The sequence below is a fragment of the Lactuca serriola genome, chromosome 2 (assembly GCF_051521515.1).
Source record: "Lactuca serriola cultivar US96UC23 chromosome 2, Lser_US96UC23_V15, whole genome shotgun sequence".
Lineage (NCBI taxonomy): Eukaryota > Viridiplantae > Streptophyta > Magnoliopsida > Asterales > Asteraceae > Lactuca > Lactuca serriola.
In genome coordinates, this window is record NC_136409.1 from 70,595,048 (window position 1) to 70,607,782 (window position 12,735).

Below are 12,735 nucleotides of genomic sequence, written 5' to 3' on the forward strand. Positions count from 1 at the left end.
CTTTTGTATGCAAACAAATATTTTTTATAAAAACACCTATTTCATAGTAAACATATACATTTCTTCTGTAAAAATATATTTATATGACTCAAATAAGCGTTTTATTTTGTAAAAACATATATATATATATATATATATATATATATATATATATATATAATAAACACCTATTTTTATAATAAATGCATTTGTATTCAAACACATTTATATATATATATATATATATATATATATATATATATATATATATAATAAAAACGGATTTGTATATATTTATGTACTTAATAAATACCTAATTTTATAAATAGTTATTTTGTATACAAAAAAAATTAAAAAAAAGGTTTTATATAGTAAATATAAGATTTTTTATGTGAAAATGTGTTTTTTTTTTGTATAAATATGATTTTATAAAGAAAAAACATTTGAATTTTTTTTTAAGAAAAATGTTGTAAAAAAACTAAAGTTAGGATGAATTCATAACAAAATTCTAATATTTGTGCCAAAATGGTATATTTTGGACCAAATTCATAATAAATTTTGAAATCTGTGACAAAAATATAATTTTTGAAAGATGGATAACTTGTTAAGTTGGTAAAAGGGTTAATTTGAATACAATTTCCGGTTTTTGAGACTTAATTGAATAAAAAAAATAAAGAGACTAAATCGAATATGAGGCCAATATGTAAGGATTTTATTGCAATTTTCCCTTTTTTATATGTAATAATATTTAGTAAAAACTAAAAACTAAAATATCATGGTTTATTTTTACCTTAATTTAAAATAAATTTTGTTGTAATGTGAGACCATCTCATGATAACTTCAAAAAATCATAAATGCAAGTAATAATATAAAGAAAATAAAATTTAAATGATAATACTTACTAATGTTAAACACTCTATACTATATCACTATTTATTACATTCATATATTATATATATGGGTTCATTAAAAAATTATGGTTTAAAGAGGTACAATATGTTTCAATTTAGATGTTATTTAGTTAGACTTCTAAACAACGGATTGGTTAAACTTAAAAAATTATGGTTTAAAAAGACGTTTAAAAAGACATTTCAAAAAATGACACATTAAATGACTACAATATGGAACTATTGTAAATCATGATTATAAAGAAAAAAAAATAGATAGGGAATTATTCGTGTTTCTTATTTTCTTTTATGTTTATGAAATAAATGCTTCAAGTCAGGAATGAATTAGCTTAATTGTTAGAGAATATAGGGTTTACGTTGGAGATCTGGATACCATTTGGATCGTATGAAACACTTTCCGAACTGATATTTCTATCCTATGTCTGGCTTACAAGAAATTCAGCCTAGGATAATCCAAGAGGACACTTAAGATTCTAGACACATAAATCGTAAGCCAAATTGCTAGAAGAACTCTGTGAGTGTTTTAAGAAAAACAAGAGCTAATTTTCGTATATATCTTCTCAAAAGGAAGAGTCGTTTATATAATAAACAAGATTAGGGTTTCATTAGGGTTGGTTCGTCATGAGTTGCTTTGGAAGCAAACCAAGAAATCTGAAATTAATGAGGAATTAGGGTTTCCAAAACTGACAAATTTCGTCAGTTTTACCATAATCACCTTCAAGAATTCGTTTTTCCCACTATGTCCCCATATCCTTTTAATTATTATTCCAAGAATTACAATCGAGACCCCAGCCAGGGGCTCTACCCCTTGGACCCCACTAGGGGCACTGTGACATCCCCAATTTCACGGTCAAAAAAGACCGATTTGTTTATGCTTTGTTTTATAAAATTAGAGTAATTCTTTGATTAAAAGAGTTGCGGAATTTGTTCCCAAAATAAAATATGATAAAATAAAATTTATCAAAGTATTTCTTAAAGATATGCATTTTTCATTAAATAAAAAAATCTCGGGATGTCATGTTCCGATACAGACCAAAAGCATAAACAGTATAAAATAGACCTTACAACAGTTATTTATAATGACTGGTCTATAATCCAGAATCTCTTGTCAAGTCCACCAACTTATACTTTTGTGCCATTACCTGTAATGTAAAGAAAACTTAGTGGGTCGAGCTTGGGAGCGCGGTGAGCATGTAGGGTTTTCAACCCACAATAATATAATTATTATATTCAATCATCAAACAATCAACCCAATTACCCATCCCCATTATCTTCGTTTAATCTTCCCTAAAGATATTATCCTAAGGGTCATCTCCTATATCATATTTACCTCTCATCTCCTTACATCTTATTTCCTTATATGTTTGTTCCTAAGAACTTTTCCTAAGGATCATCACCTACATCACATAGACAATACTAATTCACTCCCTGAATATGTGTCTAGTAAGGTTTAGGGTATCATCACATGATTACGCAGCCACAACATCGCCTGGACTTGTAAATCATAATAAGGGTTAGACTATTTGTAACATCCGGGTTCCCAGGTATATTATTTTATTCATTTATTTTGGAGTTTGTGGAGGGACTCGGCGAGTTGGTGCTTAGACTCGCTGAGTAAGGTTGCGAATTCTTATCCGGATTAGTGACTGGACTCGGCGAGTTCATGGGTGGACTCGGCGAGTCCGCACTGCTTAATGAAACCCTAATTTCGTGGGTTGGGACCTATTTAAAGGCCCTTATGGCTGTCAATTGCGGCCACCAAAACCCCAGATAGAAACCCTAAGAGAGCTAGAGCATTTGTGAGGGAGAAGAGGCCATTTTTGATCCTTGTGTTGGTGTTATTGCAAGAAGAAGGTGACCAAGGCAACAGGGGGATGAAAAGAGTGATATTCTATGAAGTTTAGAGCCAGAGACATCATTCTTGAGGTATTGATTCGACCCTTCTTCAATTTTGGTGATTATCTTTGGAGTTAGGGTTTTCTAGACCCTTTAGAGACTAGATTTGGTGAACATTTGGCCCCTTCTTGTGTTAAGGCTTTGGATCTAGATCCAAAGAGGTCCAGAGACCTTAACCCTCTGAGCTTTATGTGTATTAACGGAAGGAATTAGACTAGGATGTCATATTAGGGGTCATTTCTTCGAATAGAGTTCTTGAGCCCTTGCATGAGCACCAAGATCGGAACTTTGCGTGATTATCAGGCTTAGGAAGGTCAGATCTATGGATCAAAGGAACAGATCTGACCTCAGGAGGTCAATTGAGTTGTGCATGGCGTGAACTCGCCGAGTCCAACGGCAGACTCGACGAGTAGGGTTAGGGTTTCCCGTAAATCACTCAGTGCGTAACTTGCCGAGTTGGGGGAATGACTCGGTGAGTCAGAAGGGGGATAGAGGACTGGAGTTCAAGGCGGAACTCACCGAGTTGATCTTGAGACTCGGAAAGTTGAGTCGGGGTGGCCCCGCGATTCATGCCAGTTGTAACTCGTCGATCAAGGGGAAAGACTCGACATGCCAAGCGAGACTAGAGAGATAGTGGACACGTGTAGACTCGCCGAGTCGCCCAAGTGCACTCGACGAGTCGGGTCAAAGTTTGACTATTGACTTTTAGGGTTTAGTCAACAATGGGGCCTTTGAGCCAAGAGAGGGGTAAAATGGTCTTTCTACCCTTCTGTGGGTGCCAAGAGAGGGTTGAGTCTAGTCTCGAGAGTTATATTTATGAAAGTATTTACTTTATGTGATTAGGCGGAGGCTAGATTGTATTTCTACCGAGACAAAGATTTACCGAGACATATGAGGTGAGTCTTCTCACTATACTTTACCTAGAGTGGTAACAGAGTTAGGTGACAGAGTATCTTGTATGCTATCTATGTTATGTGTTGCACTGCGTTATTTCTATGTGATTTATGATGTGCATGTTCCAGAGTTAGGAGTGGAAGGTCCACAGAGTTATGGACCGGAAGGTCAACAGAGTTATGGGATGGAAATCCCCTGAGACACTTGGATCGGAAGATCCTACAGATTTATGGCCTGGAAAGGCGTATGTGTTAGAGTGGTATTTTGGGGAACTCACTAAGCTTCCTGCTTACAGTGTTTTGTGTTATATGTTTAAGGTTTTCTCAGGATCACGAGACGGCACCGGCTCGATTGTACACACCAGAGGAAGCGTTTGTTTTGAGGATCCTGGTTTATTAATTGAATGAACAAAAGAGTCATGTATTGTAATTTAAACAAAAAGAGAGATTTTAATGAAAAGTGTTAAAGAGATAAACGATTTTAAATGAAAATTTTGTTTTAAAAATTTCGGTGTTACAAGTTGGTATCAGAGCCTTGGTTTGAGGGATTCGGATGCACCTTCGGGTAAATCTAGACTCAAACTGAGGAAGTAAGAAAAATTTTCAAAGAAATGATTTTCTAAAGCGAATAAGAGTTCAAAGAGAAAGCGAGAAAGAGCAGTGTGTACAATCAGCCAGAGCCCGAACGGTGATTTCCCAAAATGCCCTTACTTTTGTGTTATGAGATATTTATGATACATTTTTATGAGATATTATGCATGCTAGAGACAGGCTAGGTATTTCATATCTTAGGACTAGAGTGGCCTGATTCGTGATGCCTTAGCCTAGGAGTTGTTGTTATATGTGATGTGCTTTTGAGCATGTGATGAGTGAGAGTATTCAGTTGGAATCCTTTTAGGGGATTTGAGTAGAGGAGTAATCTAGGAGAGATGCCTAGATGAGTATTGTGGTGCTTATCGAAGGAATAATTAGTACCCGCGAGGGGTAAAGTTGCAGAGTTCGGTGGTACTTTTGAGAATGAGCAGAGCAAGCAGAGTTATCACCCAGAGTGAGTCCTATGTATTCTTTGATGCCCGAATGCTGCTTGCTTCGTGCTTTGAGGAACTCTCGATGATGGGAGTCAGCTACCAAGTGAATATGACGATATTCAGGAGGTAGATGGTTGGCATCATTAGAAGCTCTTCAGCAGCTGATGGCAAAGAAGTGGGAGGACCAAGGAAGAGCCTAGGGAGTAACCTTAGTCAGATGAGTACGCTGGCAGAGTAGAGCATTTCGCTAAGGAGCGAGCACGCGTGGTGGAATTAGTGAACGAGAAGGTTGACCAGCTACTTAGGAGCTCTGGAATGGTCCGTGTGTAAAGTATGGGTTAGATGTGGCAGGTAGTATGGGCCCGTACTACCGAAAGCAGAGGACCCATACTCGATACAAGGAGTATTCTAAAGGTTCTAAATAGCAAATTGATGAGTGATGTTATGGTTCAAGTACCATACACCGGAGCAGATTGAGGAGTGATGTTATGGTTCGAATATCATACATCAGAGCAGAATGAGGAGTGATGTTATGGTTCGAGTACCATACATCGGAGCAGATTGAGGAGTGATGTTATGGTTCGGGTACCATACATCGGGGCAGATTGATGAGTGATGTTATGGTTCGAGTACCATACATCAGAACAGATTGAGGAGTGATGTTATGGTTCGTGTACCATATACTATAGCAGATTGAGAAGAGATGTCATGGGCTGAGTACCATGGTTCTTATAAAATTATGCTTGTGATTCTCCGGTTGTCCGGTCAGGATTGATTGGTGGAATTTGGACGCGATGGGGTTTTAGGCCTGAGGGCCATGATTGAGTCTGAAGAGGCATCCCTTGAGAGGGAGGTCGAGAGCATTCCAGAGTATTATTGGTAAGATGTCATATGTAGTCGCAAGACTCAGGGATTAGTAGAGAAGGCATTTATGGGGGATTGCGGTCTGAGTGAGCAATCAGCCGATGGAGGAGATGTCACCTTCTGTGACCTGATGGGTGCTATTTATGTTTCCTGTGGGATACAGGAGAGACGTGAGATTTCAGTTTTGGGTTTAGGAGTAAACCCTACGGGTTGACATTGATGATGATTTTTCAACCAGTGTATCAGGCAGCATGTCTTCCGCGAGGAAATGATCTACCATGAGTAGGTAGTCAGTGGGGACTGAGATGGTCAAGGACCACATTACACCCTAATTGAGTATAGTAGGGCGTGTGGTAGCGGTATCAACGGGTAATCCAGTCGAGTATATCAGAGAGGTGGCTCTTCTTTCTATGATGAGTATTGAGTATGGTAGTGTAGTCCCTATTCTTCTGATGATTCATGTGTTGGAACAGGGGTTACGAAGTCAAGAATGGGGAGCATGATGATTTATTGTTTCAGTCTAAGAGTCAGTCACTGGACAGTTGAGATGTTCGGTATTGGGATGGTATGAGACTTCGAATGGCTATAGGCAGTCGTAATGATGATTTCCTGAGGATTTCATCGGAGATTTAGGGTAATTGAGGTTTCTTGATCTCTACGTGGTGAGATCATTGGGCGTTGTGTGGCACCTTCCAAGCGTAGGTGCGATGTTTTTGGTGTAAACCGTATGTGGGGTAGATTGTTGATGCGTCAATTGGTGATGGTCAGAACCCTAAGTGGGGGAGATCTGGGTATTTTATTGAGGGAACTAGAGATTTGTGCAAGAGCGGTTAGGGGTTGGATACAGAAACCTGCGGCTCGAATTCATGAGACCGAGGTCATTGGTGATCAAGGAAAGGTGCAGAGCGAGATAATGCATGTGGTATATGTCTAAGAATGGGATGGGTGTCTCCACGGCAGGTGGCCAATGGTCAGAAATCTAGTGGTGGTCAGGGTCGTTTCAAGTGGAAGGCTCGTAATGATGGTATGGGCAGTTGAGAACTTCTGGGTCGAAGTATGGAGTGTTTATGCCACTTTTTGGGGGTGGATAGAAGATTATCGAGCAGCCAACTCCCGAACTGGTATGTGTATTCTTGCTTGGATTTTGAGCAGTAGAGGAAAGGGGTTTCGGAGGATCATCAGTGTGTTCTGGAGCGTTAGCGCTTTCTTTGTATTCCAATTGAGTGTTTGGATACACTAAAGTTGCGCATTGGGTAAAATGAAGAATTCTTTATGGGGCTCAGAGGAAATGTATTGTTGTATATGTATGGTGCTGGGAGTAGGAGATCAGTGGTAGAGGCAGGACATTGTGATGCTCTGTAATGGTGTTCCGTGGTACCCGGGTATAATGTCCCGATTTCGGAGTTATTTAAAATCTTGAGTTTGAGACGACTAGTGGTGTATCATGTATCTACGGTTCCAGTGGGAGCCCTTCGGGTATTGACATCAAGAGGGATTATTTAAGGAAGTGGATATCCGCAGAGGTAGGTACTTTGTTATAGCGGTTGCCGCCTGAGTCTGTGATGCATATTTGGGACAAGTGTGTGTAACTATCTATGATAGTCTATGGTGCATGAGTTAGTGGACACAGTGTGGCATTGTAATGAGAATGAGAGGATGGGGTGAATCTACGAGGAGACGTAGTATTCACTAGTCAGAGGGTGTTGTGATGCTACGGGGAGCCGTAGTACTCACAAGTCAGAGAGAGAGAGTCGTGGTACTACGGGGAGCCGTAGTACTCACTAGTCAGTTGGTGTTGTGGTGCTACGGGGAGCCGTAGTACTCACTAGTCAGAGGATGTCGTGATGTTACGGGGATCCATAGTACTCACTAGACGGCAAGAGAGTGTAATGATGGAGTGTTCTCCGATCAGTGTATGATGCAGAAGAGTTTTAGGCTTGAGTAGCCCTAGTATTGAGTTTTTGGAGCCCGGTGGTTGAACCAGGGGCGAGACTGGGGTCTCCGTCTCTGTCGGGAATCATTATATTTTGTTTTGAGTTGTGATTGTCGCAACAGAAGGGAATTGGGATAGTGGTCACGGGGAGGAAGTTAGTGAGATATTTTGGATCATGTTATGGGTAACCTTTGGAGGTTCATCTGTGGACTCAAAAGCTGACCTGGTGCTCAGTATCGAAGAGGGATATGAGAAATGAGCAAGAGCTTATCATGGTGATGTCTGAGGACACTTCAGAGCGAGCGAACGATTCAGACGCTCGAGGACATGCTTCGGGCATGTGTATTATATTTTGGAGGGAGTTAGGACACGTACTTACCCTTGGCTGAGTTTTCCTATAACAACAGCCATCATTCGAGTATTGGTATGCCGCCCTTTGAGCTGTTGTATGGGAGGAGGTGTCGGAATCCCATTTGTTGGGGAGAGGTAGGGCAACGTGTGATGGGTAGTACAGAGATTGTGCTTCAGACGACAAAGCAGATACAGCAGGTTAGATAGAAGAGTTATGCGGACAGGCGCCGGTTCGAGCTCGAATTTCAGGTCGATGACTTCGTACTCCTGAAGGTATCTCCTTGGAAAGGAGTGATCCGGTTCAAGAAGAGGGGCAAGCTGGGACCATGATATATTAGCTTGTTCCGAGTGATTGCGAGGCTAGGCGGGGTAGCCTACCGTTTGGAGTTACCTGCAGAGTTGGGCCAGATTCATGACATTTTCCACGTATCGCAGCTGAGGAAGTGTATAGCCGACGAGTCGGCAGTGGTACCATTAGAGGATATTCCGGTGGATGCGGGCATGATCTATCTTGAGAGACCGGTGGCGATTAGGGATCGGAAGATCAAGGTTCTGAGGAACAAGGAAGTGCCCCTGGTGCAGGTCCAGTGGCAGCATCGGAAAGGGTCAGAGTTTGACTTGGGAGTCGGAGCAAGAGATGCACGAGCAGCATCCAGAGTTGTTTGCAGAGTAAGACTTCGAGGACGAAGTCTGATTCTAGTGGGGGAGAATTGTAACATCCGGGTTCCCAGGTATATTATTTTATTCATTTATTTTGGAGTTTGTGGAGGGACTCGGCGATTTGGTGCTTAGACTCGCCAAGTAAGGTCGCGAATTCTTATCCGGGTTAGTGACCGGACTCGGTGAGTTCATGGGTGGACTCGGCGAGTCCGCGCTGTTTAATGAAACCCTAATTTCGTGGGTTAGGACCTATTTAAAGGCCCTTATGGCTGTCAATTGCGGCCACCAAAACCCCAGAGAGAAACTCTAAGAGAGATAGAGCATTTGTGAGGGAGAAGAGGCCATTTTTGAGCCTTGTGTTGGTGTTATTGCAAGAAGAAGGTGACCAGGGCAATAGGGGGCTGAAGAGAGTGCTATTATGTGAAGTTCAGAGCCAGAGACATCATTCTTGAGGTATTGATTCGACCCTTCTTCAGTTTTGGTGATTATCTTTGGAGTTAGGGTTTTCTAGACCCTTTAGAGACTAGATTTGGTGAACATTTGGCCCCTTCTTGTGTTAAGGCTTTGGATCTGGATCCAAAGAGGTCCAGAGACCTTAACCCTCTGAGCTTTATGTGTATTAACGGAAGGAATTAGACTAGGATGTCATATTAGGGGTCATTTCTTCGAATAGAGTTCTTGAGCCCTTGCATGAGCACCAAGATCGGAACTTTGCGTGATTATCAGGCTTAGGAAGGTCAGATCTATGGATCAAAGGAACAGATCTGACCTCAGGAAGTCAATTGAGTTGTGCATGGCGTGAACTCGCTGAGTCCAACAGCAAACTCGACGAGTAAGGTTAGCGTTTCCCGTAAATCACTCAGTGCGTATAGGGTGCTGAATCTGGGATTACACTAGGCGTACTAAGCCTTACGTTGGGTGTACGCAACGTCATTGCATGCGTATGTACTCGAGTGACGTCATTGAATGCGTAGCTGAGGCGGTTCCGGGTACTTTGGGCATACTCCAAAATTACGTTGGGCTTACTCGATTAAGTAGACTTCAAACTTGCATAGCCTTCGCATACAAGCTCCGTTTTTGACGTTCTTTATATCCACGTGTAGGTGTGACTAAGCTCTACAACTTTCATTTAGACTCCATCGGCTATTTTTGAATTTATTTTTATTATTATATTTTTAACAGGTCGGGACAGGGAATGTCCGTTAAAAATTCATAACTTCTTCATCCGACGTCCGTTTTCGTCTGTCTTTTTACCGTTGAACTACTATCAACAAGATCTTCGATTCGCGTTTAGATTGTTTCGGCTAGAAATCACTCGATCTCGAATTCGAGTTTCAGGCTGCATACTGCTAAGTCGAAATTTAGAAAAATCATAACTGCCTCATATGTAGTCAGATTTGGACGTTCTTTTTATGCACGCTCACGGTTTAACAAACTCTACGACTTTTGTTTAGATCGCTATGGCTAAATATCACTCTAACATAAATTCATGATTTACGTCACGTTGGGTCGTGCCGGTTCTGTCGTGAAACTTCGACAGGTCATAACTGATGGGTTTTAGGTAAAACAAATAAACTAGAAAACAATTCCTAAGTTCGCATGCAACCTACTCCGAATCTATGTTTTAACTATTGAACATATAACTTTGAATTGCAAAACAAGAACTCGAGAGGAGAGAGGCTATTTTTGAAAATAACTAACTAGGGTTTAAGAGTTACATACCTTTCAATTGTTATAGTAAACAACTGATAATCCTCTTGAACTTGATCTTCTTGGAAGCCTAGCACCACAAATGTAATCCCTCTAATGGAATCACACCCAAGAAAAGCAAGAAGGAAACTTGAAGGAAAGAGGGTAGGGTATGCAAAAATCAGCCTAGGGTTTCTTCCAAGGTAGGAGTGAGTAATTTTGAGAGCCAAGAGGCTCCTTATATAGCTGAGGGATCTAGGGTTTAGGGAAAACCCTAATGTTCCTTTGCTTGGGGCCTAAGTTTATCCAAAGGCCTTATTCAATCCCCTTGGACGAAATCATTAGGGTTTCCCCTATAGATTTCGTCCACCCCTCCCAAGGAGGTTCTGGAACCTTCCACTCAACTATTAGATAATTACAAACTAGTCCCTGCACTTTATAATTAATACAGTTAACCCCAAAATTAATTCTAATTAATTTCTGGCTAACTATTAATGAAACATTATGATTTCTAATCAATATACTAATATTTTAACATATTAATAAATCATTTATATTAATTTATTAATCTTATAATAAATCAATATCTCCTTTCATAATTTCCTTGTCCGGTTGCTAGGTTTGAGGGCAACCTAAAAGGACTGTGCTGCTATCAATTCAAGTACATACCAATTATAGTTATGGGATTAGACACCTAATCCAACAGTCTCCCACTTGGATAAGTCTGTAACTATAATTGCTAGTATGACTTCTAAATTTGACCAGCGAATTGTAGCTTCCAAAAGCTATTGCCGAACTCTGACCCAGTCAGTTACGTGTCCTAAGATAAGTGATCACATGACCCTTCGTTCTACTAGATATCCCTAGACATAATACATGGAATACAATCAATCTCTTTGTCCAGAATCTATCTTTCCCGATTTCTGATTTGCGATGACATAGGACTTCTAATTGAACACATCAATTTAGTCTTGGCTGGGCCCAACACAAAAGTCAACACCAAATCATCGAGGGGCCCACAGATATCGCTTTTCCCGTTAGGGCAAAAGGAACGAATAAACATTGACTCATATGCTTGTATCTTTTACTCATCAAACCATACATGACGATACGTTTTATAACACCAAATTACTGATGCGTTTTCGTATCACCAATGTATAGCCGACTTGCAAATTACAACTCATATATCTCTGTTTCAAGATCATAGATATTATCGTCTCAGCATTACTCGTGATGAATTCCATGAAGTAATACTCTGAGCGTGGGTTTATCCAATACTCAAATCTCACTCTCTAAGTACTCATGAACATTGCAACAATTCCATTGCTATGTCTATCCTTAGACAATCTGCAATCCAATTCATGACAGCCTTAATTCACTACTTACTTCCAAAAGTTCGAGCGACTGTGGAGTTTGAACAATCATATTATTCGGGAAGTTAAACATGCAAAATATGAAACACAATAATAAACAATTGAGAAAAGGCAGTAATCAAACTCATAAATAATACTTTATTATTTAATCACCAAAAGTCAATTACATTTACTTTGTAACAAGTTTCTGAACCAGACTAATCTAACCACTAAAACTTATACCATCTTTCAGCCCTATGCTTCAAGCATGCTGAATATGCTTAGCCCTACTCAGACCCTTTGTGAGGGGGTCTGTTGGGTTATCTTCAGATGACACCCTCTTTACAACAAGATGACCTTCTTCTACTCTATGCCTAATGAAATGGTACTTTCTGTCGATATGTCTGGTCTTACCATGGTCTATGGGTTCCTTAGTCATGGCAACTGCTCCCTCATTATCGTAGAACATTTTCATGGGCTCATGGATGGTTGGAACAACTCCGAGATCCCTGATGAAGTTCCTTAACCAAGCTACTTCTTTAGACGCTTCACTCGTTGCTATGTACTCTGATTCACAAGTAGAATCAGCCACCATATCTTGCTTGGAACTTTTCCATGTAACTGCGCTCCTCCATTCAGTAGAAATACCCAACCAGATTGAGAACGGAAGTTATCTCTATCCGTTTGAAAGCTGGCATCACTGTAACCATCTACTCTCAAAGTATCATTGCCATTAAGTATAAGGACCCATTCCATCGTTCTTCGCAAATACTTGAGTATATTCTTTACTGCTATCCAATGAGCTCTACCTGGGTTTTCCTGATAGTGACTGGCCATGCTCAAAGCAAAGGCCACATCAGGGTAAGTACATGTCATCGCGTACATGATCGATCCGACAGCGGAAGCATAAGGTACACGACTCATGTCAGCTATTTCCTCATCTATACTAAGGCATTGAGTCTTACTCAGTTTTGTGTTGCTCTGGATAGGTAGCTCTCCCTTCTTGGAATTTTCCATACTAAACCTCTTTAGTACCTTATCCAAGTATGTGCTTTGACTAAGTCCAATTAGTCTCTTCTTTCTATCTCTCAATATCCTAATCCCAAGAATGTAGGCGGCTTCTCCAAGGTCTTTCATGGCAAAACACTTTCCAAGCCAAGACTTAACTTCGTTCAAGGTTGG